The sequence below is a fragment of the Onychomys torridus genome, chromosome 2, assembly GCF_903995425.1.
Source record: "Onychomys torridus chromosome 2, mOncTor1.1, whole genome shotgun sequence".
Classification (NCBI taxonomy): Eukaryota; Metazoa; Chordata; class Mammalia; order Rodentia; family Cricetidae; genus Onychomys; species Onychomys torridus.
Window position 1 is genome coordinate 58,776,146 of NC_050444.1, and position 25,707 is coordinate 58,801,852.

The window sequence follows — 25,707 nt, forward strand, 5'->3', positions numbered from 1 at the left end:
CAAGTGGGAAAACCTGCGCTCGGGCGGCTTCGGTGCGGAGCAGGTGCTGGCAGCAGAGCCACGCCGAGGATCGCCCTCCACCGCGGTGTCTTGGCTCCAGCCGCTGCGCCCAGGCGTCTCTGGCGAGGAAACTTTGAGTGGGGGCCGCAACCGGCGAGGGGCAGGTGATGGGAAGCCCGGGGAAGAGGCTGAGGAGCTGGGAAGGAGGGACACCGGGCGGGCGGCGGGCTGCTGGGTCCCGGCGGCCACACTCAGCGCGCGGACTGCGCGCACACACACGGCCGGCTCACACGCACCGCTCACACGCACACTCCCGCGCGCGCGCACCAACACGCACGCCCAGCGCCTCACGATCGCGGCCCCAGGCCACAGACGAAAGCTAGATGCGAACCCGCACCAGGGGTTCCCAGAATTGGAAGGACAGTGACATCGTACCTCCTCTCCAGTTAACGGAGCCCTCAAGTCTTTTAACCTTCTCCGGTCTCCCCGCCCTGTCTCTCATCTCCACTCCTTGCTCTTACCGGTGGTCAGCTCTTCTCCAGGAACGCTGAACCCGGAGATAGCAGGACTTCAGACCCTCTTCCCATCCCCACCCTTCAGAGTGACCAGCACCCACCCCTTCTTCAGTGGAGAATTGAAGTGCCCGCAGCACCTCACCAAGGAGCAAGGGACTCCCCGACATCCTTTGAATCGAGGAATCTTGACACCATTTCCTGGACAGAATTTCCTTGCGACATTCCCTCCTGCCCATTCCATAACTTTGTCTCAAAGAGCTCCTGAAGTTCACTTAGGTGGTTTTGCAAAGAACTGACCAGGGACTTGTGTCGGCCAGCTTTTGGATCAGGACTAAATTTCGGGTTCTACGCTTTTATTAAAAACTGGATGGTAGCGAGCGAAAGAGTCAGATGGAGAAAGAGGAGGAACTGGAAGCCTGGCGATCCAGCCCATTTCATTTCCCTTTCCAGTATTTTGGCAAAAGCAGTGGTGTAGGTCTCCTGGTAGCTCCTGTGGCAACTTTGCCCTCAAGGCAGAGGTCCCTGTGTTCTGTGCAGCTAGGCGCGCTAAACCAGATAATCTTTACTCGGTGAAGCTGTCAGAATCCGCCACAAGTCCCTGCTAGGAATCCATCCTCTGGAAGTTTGTCTTGCCTGGACTGGAGAGCAGGAATTCATTGCTACCAGGGGGGAAAAAATGGAAAGTAAACTTTTGCCACGACGGTTTCTTTGATTTTTATTTTGTTATTTTATTTGAACCCTGATTCTCCTTTATGCTCCGCGCTCAAGTTCAGCAAAGCTTTACTGTGAGGATTCTGCTTCCCAAGTACTGGAAAGGCTGGATGGCAGTGAGTTTCTCTTCCAGGCTCTTCACTAAATCTCTGTGGGTTCAGACAGAAAAAGAAAAGTGAAGCGGCGGCATAGAGATGGCGCTAGGACCCTTTGCAGGAGGGACTGCGCCACTCCCCCGCTGTCTCCATGAGAGCTTCTTCTCTGAAGATCCAGGGTATTTTGAGTGGCCCTTTTCCCTTTGAGTTGGAAGCTGACTGACTGAGAATGAGAAAATACAGTATTTTGAGCGCTTGAAGGGGAAATCGTAGGTTGCGAAAGTGGAAGAGAAGAGAATTTTGAGCAAAAGAAGAAACTTAAGTTGGTAGGAGCTGCAGCAAAGCTATTCATTGCCTGAGTAGCAAAACAGGGTAAGGTAAGCTGGCAGCAGCACCCAGGGCCCCTAACGTCATTCAGAAAGCAGGGGTGCAGTATGAATTTCTTGAGTGAGTCGGCTTTAGACCCTGTGTGAGAGAACCAGGCAGAGTCGTTTTCCGAGCGAGATTCTTGTCAAGTTTGGGGATGATGGATCCATGGAAACTGTCCCGCGGCGTGAGTGAACCACAAGCCTTTTGCTCTGCTGCAGAGTCTGCATGTTTGAGTTCAAGGCTGGTTTTCCTTCTGGTGCAGTGAAGGCAAGAGCTAGAAGCTAGCTCAGGGAACCTAGGTAAAGGAAAAGTGGATTTGGGAAAAATGCTAAGCAATTGAAAATAAGAATGCATTTTATTTAGTTTTGATATGCTAAGATGTGTTTTGGACACTGACAGTTTTGCAGCGTTTCGAGTGGGGGATATGTTAAGCAGGTTTTGAATTTGGTGCTATCTACGCATTGTCTCCTGGTTATAAGGTTTGGTACTTTTTTGAGTTGTAATTGTTTTCCATCTTCAATAAGTGACTGTTGTGGATACTGAAGTGGAGCTAAGAATTATAAAAAAAAAAATCCAACAAAAGGTTTTCTTTATGTTATGGCTTCTTCTTTGTATATCCCTATCATTTAACAATGGATGTGGGTGTGGATTACAAAGATCAAATGATCCTCTGGATGAAAGAAAATTCCTGGATGTTGAGCAGGCTCCTCTCCAGAACGGTTCTGTACTGGGATGATCTTCCTGGCTGCTGTTGACATGCAAACTGCTACTAATGCCTCTTTTAAAAAATAAAGTAGGTCATTTACATGTACACTAAGTGGACTGTTCCAAGGGTGCCACATAGTGCCCCAGATTCCAAGGAGAGGAAGCTTTGTCATTTGCCTTGAGTCTGGGGTTAAGGGATGTTCAAGGAGCAGGAATAATCAAGAGCACAGTATTTCTGATAAACATTTAAGCACCTGCAGCAACTTGGAAACCCTGCATCTTTACTGCCTGCCTCCAATAAGCATTCACTCACTCTTCCTGTGAAAATGACATTTCCTCAATATCCTGGATTGTTATTCTTTGTGTAAAATAAAAAAAAGTAAAAATCACACCTTTCTCTTCTCCATCGATTTTCACATTTCACTTTGATAGGGGGAAAGAATAATCAAGAAAAGCCAGACTCTGGCTTCGGGGATTTAAACCATCCCTTAAATAACATGCTAAACATCTAACCATCATCTTTCTATAGAACTGAGAAAAAGGGTTGTAACTCAAAAGCACTGTCATATCCAACAGACTCCAACTCCAGATTATTAACTCCTGCATCCTTCCAGTGTGTGTGTGTGTGTGTGTTTCTTCACAGTCTTTGAATAGTGCAAGTTGTCTTCAGTATAGGTGGCTTCTCTCTTTCAATGGAGCCTGACCTGTCCTCTGTGTTCTTCAAGGTTATTGTAATTTCATAATAGCATTGACTCTCCAGAAGCAAAGCATTTATCCTATTAATATATTGCTTTGTTAAAGATTAAAGTTATTCCTGATGATTATTAATATACCTGCCCCATACCATGGTGCACAGGAAAGCAAGAATGATGACCTGCTCATTAATGTTCCTCCTCACCTAGTAAAGGATCCCATACAGAATCAACCTGAGGTGTATGGTCATAGCATAGCCCTGTGATCTGTGTATATTAATTCAATGATGCTCTGTGTTCTCAGGTGACAGTGAAATTAATGCTTACGCATATTTGCCAAATGTAACAAAGATATTTTGACATAAATAAGTAAGTATGAAACCCATGTCTGCCTTATGATGAAGTCTGCAATCTTAACTTACTTTGCTCAATTCAATCCTTCAAGAACAAACATTTTTAGTTATTCAGGGCTAAAGGGAATTTACATATTTTAATGCAGAAAAAAGTAATATGATAATTTATAATAAGCCTCATTTCAAGCAATCTGGTGGTATCTATCTATGTATAGGAATATTGAAACAGTTAACTTTTTTCCCAACTTTTATTGGAAATAGATTTTTTTCATACAATATACTCTGATTATGGCTTCTTTCCCAACTTCTCCCTCATCCTCCCTACTTCTGCCCCCACCCAAATCCCAACCTTTTCTTTCTCTCTCTCATTAGAAAACAAAAAGGTATTTACAAATAATAGTAAAAGGAAAAATGATCTGGACTAAAACAGAACAAATGAAAAATCAAACACACACTTTAGTGTTAAAAATGGTTATACTTTCTTGGCATTATTACCCTCAGAATAATAAATGCTCATTGTAACTTGAAGAGATTAAAGCTCAGAACACAATGTATTTATAGTAGTAAGTAGCTTTTCATTGTTTATTTTCATATTGCTATCCATATGTGAAAATGTAGAAGAGAATTATATTATAAATTTTCAGTTATGTCAATAAATTATAAAAATGTTCTGGAAAGAGGGTTCAGTAGTTAGCTCCAGTCTCAGGTGATTCAACACCCTCTTCTGGCATGCATGGCTGCAAGCATTCACATGCCCATAGTCATTCAGAGACACATATACTTAAACTTAACAAAAGTAAATATTTTTTATGAAGAAAATTCTAGTATTATACCATTCTGTGTTTATAGTTGAAAGTGTTGTATTATATCCTGAAAATTTTGTTGAAGAGCAATCTCATATAAAGTATTGTTACCACAATTTTTAAAGTGATAAAAATTTAAAAGATTCAGAACACATATGGCATTGAATTTAAAATGATGTGTGTCATGTCACAAAAAAGTGTAGCTGTTATTTCCAGTGGCCCATATTATAAAATATTCTCCAAATATGTATTAGTGTAGTACCATTATATTATATTTATGTTTAGACTATGCTGCTACAGGAAAAAAAAAAAAAAACAGAGAAAGTTGTCATATTTATTAAGGTCTCCATGGAATTTTTAGGTGCAAACAGACAGATGAAGCAAAGTGTGGACAAAAGTGTGGAAGCAGAGGTGGGATATTTTCTTAATTTGGGAATGGGTAGAAGTTTTACCTTCAAAAAAAAAGGTATCTTTAGGAGATACATGGAACAAAGAACATCTTGCATTTATCTCATCCTTTACATTTAAGGAAACCTTTTGAAATAATGGATGGGAGTTTTTATTTTTGGCTTGTGAACCCCTTTACCAGGGGCACAACTGGAAAAAGTGAGGGAAGTGCCTGGGCTTGGGTTGCTATAAAAAAAAAAAAAACAACACTCTACCACGGGTAGCTTAGACATCAGAAAAATTATTTCTCACCATTCTAAAAGCTAGAAATCTAATATCAGATTTCTAGTTTCATTACTGGTGAAGACTATCTTTTTGGCTTAAAAGCTGTGCTTCCCAAAGTGTGTCCCTGAATGCCCTTCCTTCATTGTGTTCACAGACAGTCCTTTCTTCCTCCTAAGATTACCAATCAGATCATAAGGGATCTAATCCTTTTTACTTTCCAAATGCTTCACCTTCAAGCCCTATGATACCAGAGGTAGGATTTCACTTTACTTGCTTATGGAGGGCACACTTCAACATTCTGGTGTGAGCCACATTCAGTCCTTACAAGGGTGGAGCCTAACTCCTGCTAGTTGGACTTTCCCTCAGTAAAGAGACTGATAATGTTCTCTGGGAGAAAGAGGCCTGTCAAGGCAACATCTTTATCAGGACATCTTTGGCTGAGGATTATCTAATGATGCATGGCTCCTTGGGAAATGGCATAATACGGCTGTTACCTCTGGGTTTTCAAATGAAGACGTGTTCACTCCATGAGAAGTATTCACAACTTACATGGAGACATATTCTGTGTGGAGGGGAACCAACCAAACAGTAAGGACAACAGCAACAACAAAAGCAGGATTATTCTTAGCTTCTTGTCTATATCCTTGAAGTTACTCATTTTCCACTGATGCTGCTTTTGCTGTCCTGATTCATGGAAATCTTATTGAAATATTTTAGTCTTGCAAAATAGCTCAGAACTTGTTGGTTTCACTCAAATAATAGCCACCATTTACTCAACACCTTTTACATTCCATATTTTTAAGAAAGCTGTTTTGATTGTTTTTAATATTTACAACAAACTTATTACCTTCATTTAGTAAAGTAAGAAAACACAGAAATTTTAAACAGTCTTCTCAAGAAAATAAAGCTGCTTAAATAAAGGAGGGTTGTCTCAATTAAGAGCCCAGAGTTAATGACAGAAAGGATCTCTATTAGCTAGAAGACAGTTAGAACACAAACTTGACTTCACTGTTCATGACAGGGTCCTCAAATCAAAAATATCCCATGGCTCCTGAATGACAAAAAACATGTGAAGAGAGTAGATATCAGTAATAATAACGGTCTCCCTTTTGTGCCTCCCACTGTGTTAATTGCAGGGTACATATAATTTTATTTGATTTCACAACAGCTTCCTAGATTAGTATTACTATTGTTCCAATTATCAAGATTGTTAGAATCATGTCCTAAAACACCCTTTCCTTTTCAACATAAAAATAGTTTGAACACAATACCTATTGCTTTTATACTTATTGCTAAACTGAACTAAACTATTATCTTAAGCCACAATGTTGTATTTACAATTAAGCCATTGCTTATGTTTTCTACTGTTTCAATTCAGAGCACATGCTGCAACAAAGTAAATGTAAAAGGATGGGAGTTTGAATGAGTGGCTTTCTGTACAGCTGGAGCATTTGCTGAGGAAACCACTTAGGGGTCAGTGATTTGCTGCTTGCTCTCCTCCTAAGGTGCCTTCTTGACTGTTTTGACAAGGTAATATGGTCAGGAAAAAAAATGAATATTCCTCTCCTTTCATGATGAGCTCAGCTTGCTTGATTTCTTGCTCTGAAATCATGCTTATTGTCTTCCACTGTCAGTCTGTCAGCAAGTGGATTCTTAAGTCATCATATAAAGTTTCAAAATGCCATACTCTACCACACATTAGTGAAATGGAATTACTAATAGAGGGCTTTTACTTCTAACCTTGGTGTAGCAACAATAATCATAGACAAAGGGACCATGAAATTAAGAGCTATTATGAGGGTACACTCAGGTGAGGTTGGACATGAAAGGAGATAAATGGAGGAATTGTATTTTAACTAAGAACTAAAATGAAAATGAAACATTGTTTAAGTCTTAATCACTATTTATTATACTAGAGTTGTCATGTGGGACCCACTACTGATCAGCTGACATTCTCCACTAAGAGTTTTAAATTCATTCTAAGTGTGTCCCTGTGTAATGATTAACCTATAGAATATAGGAATAAATATCCTTAATTGAAATTCTGGCCCCAAGTCTTTCCGATTTTCTAACTCCAAAAATAATAATCAAGAATGACATAGAAATAAATATAATGTTCCTTATTAGGGGCTGGGGGTATCTTCTAAAGACCCAATTGTGGAAGTCTGAAGCACCAGTCTGTGCTTCTATTGTGAAGTGGTGGTATCCTTGAGGTGTGGGATTGAATATAAGCAAGCTAAATTCTTGGGGACCTACCTTTAATGAACTAAGAGACATTCATTCCATTTATTGTTCTCTCTTTGCTTGACAGCTATCAGGAAGAGTCTTTCTTTGTATGTGCCCACCATGATATGGTATGTGTTCACATGTTCAAACCAACAGAGTCAAGTACCCATAGACTTATACCACACAGTAAACAAGCTTTTCCATCACCTTGAAGGTTGTGTACCTCATTGTCATAGTGAGGAAAAGTTGAAGAACACAACCCTCTAAGTCATTTTATCACTTTAGGGGCATAAGTATAGGGCTAGGTTTCAGCAAGGGCATTACAGAAAAGCAACCTAGATCAATATGTTCTAAGCAGCATCACAAAGGGAAAATTGGCAGAACTATAAATATGCAAAAAGAAAGGCAGAAACTCGTTAAACATTTTAAAAAGTGAGATTAGGAGAGAGAGAGGGAGGGAGAAAGAGAGAGAGACATGATGAGAGTCAGAGAGCTTTGTTACTTGTCACATAAATGCAGACACATAGTATAGTGTAAGCAATGACTAATCCAAAGTACCTCAAAATGTGGCTATCTTCAGAGACCACACTTATAATATTAAAAAATGAAAGGAATCCTTTAGCATGGGGACAAATCTAATCTGATGTAGCCTTATCTCTCTCTCACTCACACACACACACACACACACACACACACACACACACACACACACTGAGAGAGAGAGAGAGAGAGAGAGAGAGAGAGAGAGAGAGAGAGAGATACTAGAGCTATGTTTTCACACATGAAAACAAAAACAAACAAACAAACAAAAATTGTGTGAAGAGATAGCAAGCCAGCATGCAGGCAGCTTAAGTAAGCCAAGAAGAGAAGCATCAGAAGAAAGCTTTCTGCTGGAGACTTGATGCTCTACTACCAGCCCCCAGAAATGTGAGAAATGAATCCTAGTGTTTAATTCACCCCTGTGATGTCTTGACAGCTCTAACAATCTGACACCTAAAGAAAGATACAATACATAGGCCTGGAGAAGTCATCTACAAGCTGTTGTGATGACAATAAGGTCATGTTACACGAAGAATACTAAAGGAGAGCAAACTGGGCCAGTTAGTAGGAAAAGACTTCACTTGAATTGTAGCAGTGAACATAGATAAGAAAAGCAAGCAGTGTTGAAATTCCAGAGAAATAGAAAGGTAGAAATAATAGGGCTTATAAATTCTTATACAATTTAGGGATTGACCACATATGAGTAGTGGTTATCTAGGAAAAGATAGAACCTTCATCCAAGATAAGAATGGTAGGAGAAGAGCTTTCTTGTTTGCTTTTTAACTATGAAAGTTATGTGATTTAGATGGAGTCATATGACAAGCACAAATGATGTATATAAGGTCAAAGAACCATCTTAAGAGAATGTCTTAGTTAGGGTTTCTATTGCTGAGATGAAACAACTTGATCATACAGCTAGTTGGGGAGGAAAGGGTTTATTCAGCTTACACTTCCATATTCCTTTTGACCACTGAAAAAAGTCAGGACAGGAATTCAAACAGGGCAGGATCCTGGAGGCAGGAGCTGATAACAGACAATGGAAGGGTACCACTTACTGGCTTGCTTCCTCTTGCTTGCCCAGCCTGCTTTCCTATAGTGGCAAGACTAGCAGCATGGGGATGGCACCACCCACCACGGGCTGGGCCCTCCCCACTTTGACCACTAATTGAGAAAATGCCTGCATACCCACCAACAGAGGAGGAGAGTTTCCCTTGCTCCACATCCTCTCCAGCATAAGCTGTCTTCAGTGTTTTTGATCTAAGCCATTCTAACTGGGGTAAGGTGGTATCTCAGAGTCGTTTTGATTTGCCTTACAGCTGGAACTCATAGAAGCATTTCCTCAACTGAGGCACCTTCTTCTCTAATGACTCTTCATGTGTCAAGTTGAGAGAAAACCAGCCAGTACAGAGGGTATATTTTAAGTACAAGTATGAATATGGAGAATTAGAGATTTTCCAAAATGAACTTAAACAGTATTTCTGAAAGTTGAAGCTGAGTTCTCAAGGATGTATATTTGAGAATTTATTATTGAGTAGCGGAAAAAAAAAAAGTAAAAATAAATTGAGTCAATCTTTCTAGGACTTTCAAAAAGAAATATTTAGTCACAGAAAGTGAAATAGTTTTTACAAAGTAGTAGAAGGATAAATAAGTGAATTCATTTTGAAACTAAATTTTAATAAAATGACAAATGATCTAGATTTGAGAATATTATAGGATTATAATTATGTTGATTATATCAGGGAAGCAAATATTCTATGTATTTAACATAGGTCGGTCAGAATTAGGTTTCCCTGTGAGCAAGCCAAGGTCTATGTGACATTTTACTTTATTTGTTATGAAGTGTGGAGTGAGCAGTTCAGAGCTCTTGTATCAAATTTGTTGTGTCAGCCTTTGGACATTACACATTGTGACTATCATTCACCAGGTTATTTTTTGATTCAAGAAGCATGTAGACAGGGCCTACACAAAATGAAGTTGTTGAAAATCCAAGAATGGATGGGGTAGATGATGTCCAGACTCCACTCCCTACTGAGGAGTTATTGGCAGTGGATAGTTGCTTCAAAGGGAAGAATCATTTTTTTTATTGAGGATGTAGCCACTGGGGATTCTCATGCCCCAGTGAGACTCCATCCCTCACACCTATGCCAAAACGGCTTTGCTAACTGGAATTAGGTTTAAAAAAATTTGGGAAGGATCATTTTGAGGAGATATAAGGGAGTTTGGGGAGATGGGGAGTACATATGATCATCGTTCATGGTATATACATAAATGGCATTTTCAAAAATAAAAAAATTAAAATGCAAAAAGAAGTGTGCAGAAATTTCAGTCAACAAATGGATTAGCATGAAAAGGAAACTTCAAGAACGTACCACCCAACACTTCTGCTAACACCTTCACCCAGACGTTAGTCATTTGGTCACTAGAGATAAAAGACAGGATGAAGGAGCTGCTCTTTTAGTCATATGGCACCAGTCCTAGTTATAATTAGAGATTCCTTTTTTGCGAGCCGAGGAAAACATAAACGCAAAGCTATAATCTCCATTCTCTGGCAGTGCTCATTTTTTACTTTAATTCATTTTCTCAAAATTGTCTCAATCATATTTTTGTCTTCAAATTTCTATAGACATCTATCTATTTTGTGCTTATTTATCTGAAGTTATAAACATATTTTCTTCTCACTAAAATGTGATCTTTTCTAAATAGTATTAAATGTTAACTTGAGAATATTTATGTATTGTGTTTCACTAGTTTTGTACACACATAAATACAAAGGCACAGATTTTGAAAAATATCGTTAATAAAATAGTTTATGTTAATAATGTAACCTGCCATGTAAACAATGAAATTATCATGAAGCAAAAACATTGATTATATTTGATGATAGTATAAAACATCCCCCAAGTAAAATTTCATCACTTTTAAATTTGAAGCTTCCAAATATTTTAACCAGTGAAAGGTTCAATAATTTTTTCTCCTGTTCTTATACTCACAGAATTATGTTCCTTAATAGAATGTTGGAAATGATACAGATTCAATAACATAGAATCAAACATCAATGAAAAATTTCAGGATAAAATCAAATGTTGTGGAACATGCCTTAGCCCTCTGCCAAATGACATTGGGTTTTCTAAAGCTTTACAAACATCAAGAAGATAAAGTATAGCTTCTCTTCCAAGAAGTGCAGTGACAGTCAGATGAATGTGTGCATTTGTGAATGAGTGCCAACTCTCATGTGCTCTGAGTGTAGAGATAAAGCAACGTAGTACTAGACTCAGTTGCAGCCTATGCTGACAAATTTCAAAGAAATAATGATTCACTTGTCCAAGTAACCTTCTGAAAGAAAAAAAAAGAGCACATGTTGGAGTGCTTGTAGATTTGTATACTTGTCATTCTGGGATGAATATTTTTGGTTGATGTTTGGGTGAGTTAATATCCTTAAATGAACACTGAATAGCTTCATTTGTAGAAGAAATAAACAGAGGGTAATGCCTGACTTCTTAAAACTCTCCCCTCAAGTTATCAACAATATCATAGAAATGGAGGCTTTTCTTTTGTGCCTCATTTTTGTTAAAGTGTTAAATTACTACAAGATCTGTAAGGTCTTAAACTGTAGGTGAACCATTTGCCAAAGAGACTGATTTGCTTTTTTTCTTCCATTAAAATAATAATAATGATGATGATGGTAACGCTGACACTTTTAACAGTACTTACATTGTTTCCAGAATTAGTTATGAGATTGGAGAGAGTGCATAAGTAAGTGTGGCTGGCTATGTAAAACACAGAATACTCCTAATTATCCAATGGATTAACCATAATTATATTTAGTTTTTAAAATTGGATGTATTTAAAGTACAAAATATGATACTTTGCTAGACATAGACATGCATTATTGCTACACCAAAGTAAATTAACATACCCATATCTTGAAATAGTTAACTTACATTTTGTGGCAAGAATTACTGGAATCTATTCTGTTGACAAATTTTTATTCCTACCAGAGCAGCTGGCAGCTGTGAGCAGATGAGGAGCTCATTGTCCAGAGGTACAAAGTATTGTGGGGTGCAGATCAGTAGCATAGTGCTCATGCAGAATGAATTGTGACCTGTATTTGATCCTCAACCCTACAAAAAGCTCATAAGTTTGCAAGTTTTTCATTATATTGGATAAATAGATATTTAATGTATATTATATCATGACTCACATTTAATATAATTTCAGCTGTCTTAACTATAATTCTCAGAAGATTACAGGGGGCTGGCAAAATGGTTCAGAGGGTAGAGAATCTACACAATCTGAATTTGGTCCTAGGAATCACATTGTGGAAAGAAAGAACCAATTCCCATGAGTGATCCTTTGACTTCCATTTACTGTGCCATCACACACACACACACACACACACACACACACACACACACACACACACCATAATAAAATAGTTACATGATACTCTGCTTCTCTGACAGGGGTATAAACAATATTGCAGTATGATATGAATTTGTACTTAACATAAACTTCATATATTTTCATTAATGTAGAGTTGCACATATATAGTATCATAGTTTTTAGAGTGTTAACATTGTTCATTAGTAATATTTTTAATAATTATGTAACTCCTTGTTGTTCTATGCATGGATTTTTTTAGTGCATCTGTTACTTAATTTTTTCTTAAGGGTGCAATAGTCAGTCATAAGTGTACTGTCCATAACAAAAGTTGGAAACTAGAAAATAAGTTACAACTAAACACATGCACTTCTAGTCTTTGATTAGCCCATCTTCCTCCCTCCAACATTATTTGACTACTACCTTCAGTATTCACTTAGTTCCTTTTATACTTTTTCTATGTTTGGATATATTTGAAAAGATAGTTTGCTTTATGTATTTGATAAGTTTTAGAGAACAGATTCAGGTTTTCCAGGTATTCTTCATTGTGTATGTCCTTTTTATGTTTCTTTTCCTTTGACTACTCTTTGTGAATATGCCTCAGCCATCATTTCTCCTATAAAAGGTGTTACTGTTTCTTTCAAGACTTAACTCTGTTATGAAAATTTCTTACGATGTTTCTTGCAGTACATGTACAAATAAAAGTGTTGGGTCAGTTTTCAATTTCTTTTCAAAGTGTTTATAAAAATGTACCTGTCTAGATACAATGCATGGACTCTTATGTGTTTATACATCATCACTAATATAAGATTGCTATCAGGCTTTTTTATGTCATGATCAAAACAATAGAGCCAGGATTTTAGAGGGTACTTAAAATTTCATCATCTGTGCTCAGATATGATTCCTTGCATCTGAGTACATTCTTGTTTCTTCCTTTGAGAAATACTGCACATGGCTCTTGTCCATTTTCAATGGACTGTTGGTATTTATGTTAAGATTTGTACAAGTTCTATACATGTTCTTAGAATTGTTTGCCAATATAAATGCAAAAATCTCACTTATAAAGGTGTCAATAGTTGTTTTATTTCAATTTATGTTTAATCTTTTATTACTCTGGAAAGAATTTTATAAAATGATACAGGTTAAAAAAAAAAAAAACTGAACACTAAATGGGGCCTGATTCTATTTCTACCATTCTTACAAGAAACCAATGCCACATCAAATAGTTTGATGTCATATATTTCATTTACCAGAGAGCTAATCAAAGAAAGATTAAAATTGGAATAACCAAATATCAATCATTTCTGATTGGCAGCTCCAGCAGGAAACATGCATAGTAGCAAAATTCCCATGACTGGGTCTGTAGTTTCAGAACACAGTCATTGCTATACTAACTCATACATAGACTGTTTTGATTCTAATAAAGCATTCTTATGAAATAGATATTTATTTTACAACACAGCAGAACAAAGCTCCTGTTTCTGCTTCCAAACTAATTATATCCCCTGAAGGACAGCCACCACATTCAGCAAAATTAAAAAATAGTATAGTGAATTTGTGTTGTTTAAACTCACAAACATACAAGATAATATATACTATTTTAACTCTTTATTTTAGGTCATGCAGTTTCTTTGTCTTTTGACAATCAATCATGTTATAGAATTCTCTTTACTAAGCAGTGGTTGTTCATATTTTATGCAAATATTAAACCTTTGTTTGTGCACCTCTTCACTCTTTTCTGTGCCCCAAACCCTTTTTTCCATCTACATGCATAATGTGGATTTCATACTTAACTAGATGTTAAAATAACTTATAAGTTTATAAATTAAGTATTGTGTCCTAATTTGTTAAAGTAAGGGCTTGAAGGGTCTCATTATTTTATTTTTCTATTTAACAGCAATAACATAATATCTATCTTTCTTGAAAATTATTCAGTAAAATTCAGTTACTGCTCTTTGAAAATTAATTATTTAAAAAACAAACAAACAAGATCTCATGATGTAGCCCCTGGAGACAATTTCCCTGCCTTTGTGTCCCCAATTTCCATCCCTTTGTGCTGGGATGCATGCAGGCACCACTATGATCTGTTTGCTTTATCTTATCTGAAAATAATACAAATCTCTACAGGATATCTCCCATGCAAATTCTTAGAATATAGTAAGTAATTGTTAAATATTTAAATAGCTCTGTTTATTTTAAATCAAAGTTATATTTATTTTTCTGTATTCTAACATAGGCATGTATTTTATTTTTTCAATTCAATATTAAGATGCTTATGAAATTTTTTAACACATTTTCCTCTGTTCTCTTCAATTACATAGTTAACCTCTGTTGATAGGAAGAGTCTGAGCCTTGGTTAGTGGAGTCCCATTCCATGACTGGAGTGACCTCTGTTCATGTGAGTACAACAATTTATGATGTACCCAGGCTTTGATGGGAAGACCTTCAGTTGTCATGCTGTACTATTTTAACAATCAAATGTGTAAAATCAGATAAAAAATTAGTTCTTTTCTAAATTGCTATTTGTTGAAGTATACTGATGGAACTATTACACTTTTGGGGAGGGTGGAACTATTTTTTCAGGCACAACTTTTCAAGAGCTTAGTATAATTTCCATGCCAATTTTGATTGTAAACACTCTGCCAGAATTAGTTCTCTTTCGTCTCATTGTACATTTTTCTGTTCTCTTCTCACAGTAACACAATGATAACTCACTTCCGGCTGTCTTTAATTCCTCTTTAGATGTGCTGCCTCGACCTTCTTGCTGAACAATAGTTCTAAGGGAATTTAAATACCTAAGATCAGTGAATCACACTTTTAAAGCCGTCGTAATATGTGACTTCAGGAACACTTTCAGAAAACTGAAGTCATAGAACTGGCAGGTGATTAAGGAGTTGAGCTTTGAGGAACAGTCATTGGCTAAGAGAGGATAGCAGTTATTATTTAGCTAGCTACTTCTAAGTAAAACTGGAAAGTATAAGAAGCACTAAGCATCTCTATTGACTGTCTAAGAATGAGTAAACATATAGCTTTAAATAAGAAAGGCTTGTTTATCAGGAGAGAACATAAATACAAATTCCATTTTGCTTAAAAAATTTTATTTGGTTGAAATGGTGAAATATTATCTTTATTCAAAATTTCCACAGCACTGTATCTAACCTGTGTGTTTAGAACCTAGCATTAAATTAAATTCTGTTTCTGGTTTTGGCTTCCTTTGTCTTTACTACAGTGTCATTAATTACTGTGATGAAAACCAATGAAGAGCACAGATGTCAGGTATCTTAAATCTGGGATCCAGTGACAAGAAAATAACCAAAGAATCAAGAGTGAAAGTGAATTGGTAACCTCTTCTTTCTTGTTAAAATTCAACAACAATCCTAATATCTGTCTTTTGGCTATAGACACCTACGAAGAAAGGAGTATCTTGGCAACTCGTTCACTGGAGGAGACATCTGTGTTTCCTTTGGACTATGGTGTGATATAGTTATAACATATTTAACATAGCCTTAAATTGTTTCAAAAGAAATATATTCAGATTTGCATGAAGTTATAGCCACGTAGAATATGTTAATATTCTGACCATGTTACATCATTATTCTTTTGTTACATCATTGACCATATTTAGGTGCTTATATTTCAAAATAAATCTGTGCATAGGAAACTAGGGAACCCTGTATGAATATCTGCATATATGTCCTATATATCCTATATGGCAACATTAAGAAGACTCAGTGTTACCAAGAATAGGATTAATGTGCAAAGTAGATAAAATATAACCAGAGCTCATGTTCCAAAAAAATTGTTGTTTCCTTGGTATATAGAGTTTTAGTAATACAGACTTAACCACAAAGAATGGTCTATTAATTTTTTCAAAGGTGTTTGATAATTTTAAATAGTTTACTAACACTCCTTTAGCCTCACCCCACCCCACCCCCACCACAGAACAAGCAAACAAAAACTACTGAAAGGAAAAGTACTGATTACAGAGAAGATAGGAGTGTTGTATGCCCTCTCCTAAAGGATGCCGTCTGCAGAAGAAGCCTCCATACCCTGCACTCCAGGCTTAAAAAGGTCTTGAAACCTATGAAATACATCATGAAAACAAATGTATATTTTCTTTTATTCTAACCCTAGTCTATGGTGTCATCATTTGTCCAATTCTACCTGTGTCTTTCTTGCTGCTCATCAAGTTCTGACTTGTTTTTCTCCTTTTTTTTTCCCCTGCTTCATTTCACCCATCCACATATAGCTAGAGAAAAATTTAAAAGTTCTAAACCAGATTACACCGTGTCTATTCCTATTTCATTAAATTATAGTTAATCTTACCTTCCTTTTATGCCCATGTAATGCAAGGTCCTTATTCTACAGCCTGGAGTAATTCTCCCCAGTCTTTTGACTTAATGCCTTGCTGATCTGCTGTAAGTAGAAAAACACCCTTTGCAAACTACATTTCTCCCAATTACCAAGGGTACATCATTCTATATAATTTTTAAATTAATTTATTTTTCTAATTTGTAGATGATGATTTTAATTTATCTCCCACAATAGAATCTAATATCAAAGGCAGAGACTTTGGTCACTTTTGTTTATTTTTTAATCAAATGTAATTTATTTTCTAAAAGTAACTGAGTAAGAAATCATTTCTTCATAATTGTAAAGTCGCCCTAGTGACATCATTACAGGCAAACTAATATGTTTATGAAACAAAAATACACAAGTATTGATTCTTCAAGTCATTATAAGTAGTCGATGTGACATGGTCTTTTAAAAACAGTTGCAGTGTGTAAAAAGGCAGGTGTTTATAATTCACACTTTAACAAGTTGCCAAGGTATCGATGGAGTATTCCAGCACTCTAATAATTGTATAGATTCTCAGCAAGCAACACATGGGGACATAGTGAGATGTATCATTGTGACATTACTTTAGTCTAGAAGCCAAGCTGAATAGTACATACTGACAAGGTGCTTTAAAAGGACATTATTTCAGAAGGATGGAAGACTAAACCTGCCTAAATATTAATAAATATGCCACTAACTGTACAAAGTCATTTTTGAAACCTTGTCTTTACAATTTTACAAGCTGAACAATGTACAAATTAATAACTCAATACAGAAATTTGCCTAACGCACTATGTCAAGGCTGAAATTATACTGAAAAATTATACTGTGGATGGTTGTTTAGACTTATCAAAGACAAAAAGAGCTTTGCATATCTTGAGGAAGCAGAGACAGCAAAGAGGACAATTCTTCAATACATTGCTAGGGGAACCCCATTATTTCAGAATGGAGTGTGAAACCATACTCAAGAATACTTACTCCTAGCACTGTGTTTTAAATAGGTATATTGGACAGTTACCCTATGTACTTTTTTAATTTAATTTTTATTTTTGTCAGAAGACAATACAAAATATGTTTTCCTTAATATTTAATGTGCTAGATTTATGAGAATTTGGTAGCATAAATATCTAATACTCAATATAATCAGATAGTCAGTTTAAGATTAGGAGAGGAAGGAGGGAGCTCGGAGGAATTTTCATAGGTTGCCTCATGACATTATAATCCATTAGAAGCCAGGCCATTTGCACTGCCTTAGTTGAGACTCTCACTGCCATTGGGTGATTGATTTGATGGACATAAGTTAACTGGCCCAGATCCTAAAGAGCATGCAGTGTTGATATCAGTGCTCAGTCAGAAGAAAAATTGGGAAGTGTGTGTCTTTATGAGTCTCACATCATCAAATACAGCTAATACATACTGCTGTTTATGTGCTTTATCCAAGAATCCCTTGATACTACTTGGAGTTAAAAGATGCTCAAAAAGACTACGAACAATCAACTGAGAAGTGTAGAGAGCTGCATGCAGCCGCGCCTTAAAGATGGCGCCGGCTCCGCCTTCCCGATGGTGAGTGCTCTCAGTGATAAACAAGTTCTTATTTGGCTAAGGCTGAGAATCTGGCTTGCTTCCTCTTACCTGGGCCCATTGGTGTTGCCCACGTGGCGTGATAGGGTTGGCTGCCCAGAGGCTATATAAGGAGTGAGCGGGTTTCCCCAGGGGAGAAGAAGATTGTTCAAGGTTCCTGAATAAACTGCTGAAAGAAGAGCTCAGTGTTGCCTCTTCCTTCCTGGTCCAGGCGGTCGTGACACAGAAGCTCATACATGGGGGCCAGAATCATCCATATTCCATTCCAACTTTTTTTCAAATAACTCATTAAAACAAACACAACAGCAATAGCACCATTTATCTTATTATGGGAGCTAAATGCAAGATATGAATAAATGTGGTGTTTCAGTATCTGGATACTAGGGATGAAATTCGATTGACATGCTTTTTTTTTTTTAGTTTGTTACAAATGATAATTTGATTTATCAACCATAGTTTACTGTGTTTCGAAAAATCTAAAGGTTTTTTTTTTTTTTTTTCATTCCAGGAAAAAATGTTTCTGCAGCACTTTTGTAACATATATATTTTTTTGTAATCGTTAATGCTACCCTAATACCTAATGTGCATAAATAACCATATTCTTAATAATCCTTTGTCTAGATATCATGTTGCAATATCCCAGTGCAATGATACATGTGTTCTTATAAATTCTCACAGTCCTCATGCTAGCAGACACTTTAAACCCATAAAACTACTAAATTAGCTTCCATGTATAAAAAATAGGAAACAAGAATTCAATAAGCAAAATACAGTTATGTTATAGTTTGGTCAAAAACACGTGGCAGGGACAAAATAAGTACAAATTTTTGTTATTATGCCTGTGGTCAACTTCTAATTACTGAAAGCCTTGTGGGGAAAGTCTAGGACATATTAAAATTTGAATAATGGTTATACAGTTAGTCTTTTTGGGGAGACCTGGGAAACTCCATCATCTCCATTTTCTATTATAGGAACAGTTTTGTTTTTGTTTTGTTTTGTTTTTAGCAAGCCTGGGAAAATGTGATCTTAAAGATGTCCTAGCTTTGAAAACAAAAAGTCTAGTGATTCTCAGTGGGTTAAGATCCCCACCCATTCTACACATGTCAGAGCTATTTTTCACTAGATCCATTTCTATGCTATGAATTCAGATGGATTTTTTTTTTTTTTTTTGTCTTTGGAGATCAGTTTCAGCTGAGGTTCCTGTAACACTGCTTATTCAGTAGGAAACAGAAAGACCCAGAGTGGAGAAGCTAAGACCGAATACAGATTTCCAGATTGCCACACTAGTTTGCCTCTAATGACTGCACTGTACATTTTCAGACAAATCATCACTTAACCATCTTCTTTTTGCTAGAGAAGTCATTTGACATTTCACATTTGACAGGGTGCTAAGATAACATGGATTCTCATGTTAGCGACTAACCTGTGCTAAACAGTTCTCTTCCTTGTAAGAAGGGAAGTTAAGAACAAGGGACCTCCACCATTATGAATGGCCTGTTTTTAACACTATGGAGTTATTCTTTATGACATTACCTCAAGAACATATTTTGTAATAAATGAATGTCTTTCAATCAGGTATGCTCAAAAACCTTCTGAACAATTGCTTCTGGCTTTGACTTTTGCAAGTCCCTCATTCATGTACCCAGAATTCCCATTTTGTACCACAGAAGAGCTGTTCTCAAGGAAGATGGCAACAGACACATAGATTTTGTTGGTCTGAGAATTAAATGTAATGTTTTTCTTAAAATGGAATAAACTATTTGGATTACAGAAGAGCACACATAGATATATGAGTGCTAAAATTTGTCTTTAAAGACATTCAATTATTAAATTACTTAAGGAATTAAAAAATAGCTTGCGTGCACCCTCACCCCAACACACAGATTTTAATTGTGTTTTATTCACTTTGACTTTTTCATGAAATTTAAAGAAACAACCTTACTGAGCTTGAAGATGTAGGGAATGATCACTTAATTCGTAAGTTCTTCTGCTCTAGAATGCTGTTGTTAATCAGAAAAGATAGAATTGGCTAATATGTTTAGATCCAGAATCACCATTTTTACACAAAAATTATATTTGTCATTTATTTCTTTTTGTTTTCCAAAATAATATTTTATTGATTATTTGGGATTCAATATTATGCACTCACTTTCTAGTACTTCCAGGTCTATGCCTCACTCCTGTGACCTCCCCTGCACTCACCCCCAAAATCAAAAGAACAAAAAGCACAACCAAACAATCAAAATATACCACATAAGTCCAGTTTGTGTTGCCCATATACTCACTGGACCTGGTCAAAGTCCCAGTGGCCAGCCCCTAATACAAAACAAAACAAAACAAACAAACAAACAAACAAACAAACCCAACAATTGAGTTCTTCTGTTGGGAAATACTTAACTAAGTAAAGATGTATTACATTTGTTTATGCTATGGAATATTACTTTATCTGTGTAAAGGTATGTTATATTTGTTTTTGCTGCACTAGTTTAACAAGGCATGATGTGTTATATTTGTTTATGGTGCATTTGTTTGATTATGAAAAGATGTGTTGCTGTTTCACTTTGCCTCGCTAAGGCACCTGATTGGTCTAAATAAAAAGCCGAATGGTCAATAGCTAGGCAGAAGAGGGAAAGGCAGTGCTGAAGGATAGAGAAAAATACATCAATATATCGGAGAACTAAAGGAAAAGAGGAAGAGAATGAGGGAGATGTCCAGGGTCAGTCAGTCAGTCCCCAGACCCAGCAAGACAGAAACAGAAGAAACAGGAAAGTTAGGACATACAGAAAGGAAAGGTAAAAAGCCCCAAGGCAAAAGGTAGATGAAAAGAAACAGGTTAAGTTATAAGTGCTAGTAAGAAAAGAGCTAATCTAAGGCCGAGGATTCATAATGAATAAGAAGTCTCCATGTCATGATTTGGGAGCTGGTTGGTGGCCCAAAAGAAAAGTCAGATACATCCTTCCCTATCCCTGTTTCCAACAGTCACCCTTAATTGTAGAGAGCTGCATTTTGGAATCCTTAACACAATTTTTAAGAGTTCACAATGGTTTCCTGTCTTGGCTGTTACTTTTGTTGGGACTGGAGGGTGTGGGTAGGGATTGTCACAGAAACTTCCTATGTCTCTCTCAACTGTGATTTTACAGTCATTGACACCACCGCAAAAGTAGCTTCATTGCTCTTTGCAGTCAGTGGGAGCACAGATCCTGGACTTCCACATGATTTCTGGTGATAACATGGACCATGGACATCCAAATGGTCTCCAGCATCAGCACTTGCCATAGACCTCAGCATGGTCTCTTGTGGCAATAAAGACCAAGGATATCAACTGTGGCCTCTGCAGCATCAAGGGCCACTGACACTAGACCTTGGTAGCAGCACAGGCCAAGAATATCAACATGGATTTCAGGGCAACATGGTCCATGAACACCAATATGGTTCCCAACAGCAGCAGCACAACTCCCCCTCTTCCCCCGCACATATCAACATGGCTTCATGCAGCAGTATAGAGATCACAGACCACTGTAGACAAATTTCTAAACAGTCTTATTAAATAAGAAACACAGAGCCAAATACAGAGTTAATAGCCAAAGAGATTGGAGCAAGAGCCACAATTAGCTTTAGCTTTCCCCAGAGAGACCTTCTCCCTGTCTGACTTGTCTTTTTATTGCCTTTCTGTTCTGCCTTCTTGTTGGCTCTAAACCCAACCATATGACTTCCTCGTCACTGCCTGTCTTTACAGACCTCCAAGTCTCTATCTTTGGTACTAGGATTAAAGGTTCCTGTCACCACGCTTGGCTGTGTCCTTGACCACACAGAGATTCTGCCTGCCTTGTGATTGGATTAAGGGCATGTACCACCACTGCCTGACTCTGCTATGGCTCACTTTGACCTCTGATCTCCAGGCAACTTTATTTAATAACATACAAATAAAATCACATTTCAACACAAATAAAATATCATTGTAGACCACAAATATCCACATGGCCATCAGTGGAAACAGATGCCATGTACATTAACAAAGCCCACAGCTACAGTAGGAGAATTACCAATCTTAAGATAATGTATAGGAACAATGTTTGGTTTAGTGGCAAGAATTTAGGACAGGGTGAGAGAAATCGTGAATCTGATGTCATGAATGATTTTACCTAACTTTTCTTTAATTTCTGTTTAATTGCAAACAGTATCACACAGTTTATAAGGCTGTACTGAGGTATAAATATGGGCTGATTCTTAAAAACACAAAAACAAGAGAACTAAGACAGGTACTGGGTGCTGTTCTTGATGTGCATAAGCAGGTTCAAAGTGGACATAGAATCTTCTTTAAAAGCTCCTTGTATATGAAAGCAGATACTACTTAGACACCCTTAATCATTGCATTAATATTTGTATTTTTCTCTTGATAAGTTAGATAGCTATCAAAATACACCATGATAAGTATCCTGGTATTATATGCAAAGTTCAAAATAAAAGTTTTTTATGGCTTAGATCTTTATTATAATATGATCAATAGATAAAATAATTTCTGGCCTTTGTCTTCTCTCATTTTATTATTCTTTAAGATAAAGTCATTGGCAGGCAGGTTGGCCTCAAACTTTTGTCCCTGAGCTTATTTTGGACTTGAACTCTTGGTGCTCTTGTCTATACCTCCCATGTGTTGTAATTATAGGCATGTATCATACCACACAGTCCTCACTTGTAGCTGAAGTTTTCCTGTGTCCTCCCTGGTCCTCAGCCACTCAGACCCAAGTAAACACACATATTAATTAAAACTGTGCGGCCATTAGCTCAGGCTCACTACTGACTAGCTCTTACACTTAAAATCAGCCAATTTCTGTTAATCAATATGTCGCCATGTGTTCCATGGATTTACCTGTGTGCCATTACATGCTGCTCCCTGGAAAGTGGCCTGGCATCTCCTGACTCAGCCTTCCTCTTCACAGAATTCTCCTTGTCTGCTTATTATCCCACCTATACTTCCTGCCTGGCTACTGGCCAATCAGAATTTTATTAAACCAGTCTACAAAAGCGTTATCACATAGCACTCACTTGTTTCATTCTGATACCCAGGTTGTGTTAGACACATGACTCTGAATTCTGGTGTGAACTTGTATGTGTGCCAGCATTGTGCACACAATGAGACCTTGATGTAAAGAGCTACTGCAATTATCATGATATAAACACTCTCACTATGTCCAACCCCCAGTTAACAACTTGATCCCAGTTAGGACTGTGGAAGAGATAATGAACACTCAGCTCTCCAAGCCAAGGTAAAAATAACATCTGTCTGACCCAGGGCCACTGACAATTGTTCTGGCAACACCTCAGGATAAGCAGAGAGAAGAAGGTAGATAGGAAAGGCTGTATTAGGGTGCTTTTACTTGGACATCATTTCCACAGGCTTCTATAATATTCTATTTAATTTGGGATTTCACATATCTCTCTACTTATAATTTACAAGACAACTGGAACTTTTGAAGTTACAAAGATGAAATGGTTTTCAATACAAAGTACATTTCATTTATTTTTTTGCCCTGAAGAAATGAAAACTGATTTAACTGTAATGAAACCCTAAGATAGTTTAAGACAAAATGCATAGAATGATCAGAAACTGTAATAGTGTACTCTGTTGGACTAAAGTGACAAGAGTTTAAAACACTATGGAATGTGCCAATGCACATCTTGTTTCATATGTATGTACCATAGCTTGATTATTCCCCCAAGAGATGTATATACTTTGAAATAGTGTGTTCTGTTAATTTTTGAGGTCTAGAATATGAATGTCATTATTATCAATATATTCTTTTAAAAATAAATATAGTCTTCTAATGATGAGGTTATACATAAATAAATAAACTTATAGTGGTTATTTTTCTTTTATGAAATACAGTAGGTGAACTGAGGTTTAAAAATTATTGCCAGCCAGTGGTGGCGCACGCCTTTAATCCCAGCACTCAAGAGGCAGAGGCAGGTGGACCTCTGTGAGTTCAAGGGCAGCCTGGGCTACCAAGTGAGTACACTAAGCTACACTTAGAAACCCTGTCTCAAAAAACAAAACAAAACAAAACAAACAAAAAAAAATTTGGACCAATGTTTTCAGTTAGTATTTGAAATTCTTGATTAGCAGAAATTTTCATCTTCAGAGCAAAATAACCATCCTATGCATGGCATTCTGAATGCTGGTTAAAATACTAGTCAGAGTCTGGTACTAGTTTTGGTTTTGATGCAGCAGGGCAGGAGTTTAATGCATGCAAGTGTTATTCCTAACTCAAAGCCTCTCAATTTTTTGAATCATGGTATTTACTGAAAAATCCTTTCTTGCAGTTAGTTTGAACATTTGCATATATAAATAAATATTTTTAAGCTCTTGTTCTTTGCAATGCTCCAGCTTTACAATGTTTGAATTTATAGAAACATATAAACCACATGTGCAAACAATATTATATAATGCATACTTAGTTTAAAGATAAGGTTGCCATGAAAATCACTGCCTTCTTAAGGACCAATTAGTAAAAAGCAAAGAGTCCTAGTCTTATGCTGAAATTTTACCTCCTCAAAGCCCATGTTCATTGTTAAGCCCTAACTCTCTGTGTTACTATATTTAGACATGATAAAAATGAAAAAAAAAATCATGTCAGATAGTGTAAGAGGTGAACCCTAAGGCCCACTGATGATGTTATTAAAGAAAAAGGTAATGGAGGATTGCAAGGAAATATTTTCTTTTGGACACAACAGGACAGCTGCATGGACAAACTCACAATGATTGTGACACAGCATTTAGAAGATATGTGCACGCCTAAGCCATATCAAATCTCAGCATGGAAAGAGCTGAGCACAACTGTTATATTCTGGGATATTTTTCTAAGATATTAGCCCCTGGTAAGTTGCTCATTCCCCAGGGCAAGGCCACATGTAGAAGATTATCAGGGCATCACATTTTTTTAAGATACAAAATTGGGTGGGTCGAGAAGGGAATGAATTTGGGTAGAGTTAAGGGTGAATATGATCAAAATATCTTGTATGAAACTTCCAAAGAATTAATAGGTATGTTGTTGCGGGCCACAGGAATATATCATAAGAACTCAGCTGGTTATGGCAAAGTCACTACCTGGAGGGATCAGGGAATTCCTCCAGAGGCAGCCAAATCCCAAGGAGTTTTTGGTGTTAATTGGCTTGTTATATATCAGCTGTCTTCTTTTATGAAAACCATGTGTGCCTTCATAGTTTTCCCAATTGACTTTTCCCTAAGAAGAGCTAAAAGTGTGGACTGATCACTCTCTGGACATACACATTACAGGTATTTGGAGAAAAGCCTCAGGAAGGGCTTTCTGTGGAATCAGATATCTCCCTTAGCCACTTTCAAGGACTGCAGGAAGCACCACCCAGGTGGGCGCCCAACTTTTGAGGACTAACAATGATAACAGCCCCTGTGCAAGTCTCCTGACTTAACATAAATTCCACAAGGAGACACTTCCCAGGTGGGCGCCCAACTTTCAAGGACTAACAGTGATAACAGACTATATACAAGTCTCCTGACTTAAATTCCACAAGGGGACACCACCTAGGTCAGGTGGACATTAAGTAATAGCTTTACACAATTTAGCAGGGACCCTCCCTTTTATATACCAGGACTTCCAGGGCACAGGATGGAGAACGGAAAAGAGAAAAGAGAATGGAAGAAGTAGGTGGGTAAGAACTTGAGAGGAACACACTGAGATGGAGAAGAACTAGAT

General features: G+C 37.2%; 1 long non-coding RNA gene across 3 annotated transcripts; it reads left to right on the forward strand.

Moving 5' to 3' along the window:
* Positions 1–318: 318 nt before the first annotated feature.
* Positions 319–17,951, forward strand: LOC118578534. Of its 3 annotated transcripts, none has more exons than XR_004944267.1 (3): positions 319–1,989; positions 14,383–14,459; positions 15,291–17,951. It is a non-coding gene; the product is annotated as an uncharacterized LOC118578534 (long non-coding RNA). The 3 variants fall into 3 exon arrangements; XR_004944268.1 differs by having other exon boundaries at positions 319–1,698; XR_004944269.1 differs by having other exon boundaries at positions 319–1,693.
* Positions 17,952–25,707: the final 7,756 nt, after the last annotated feature.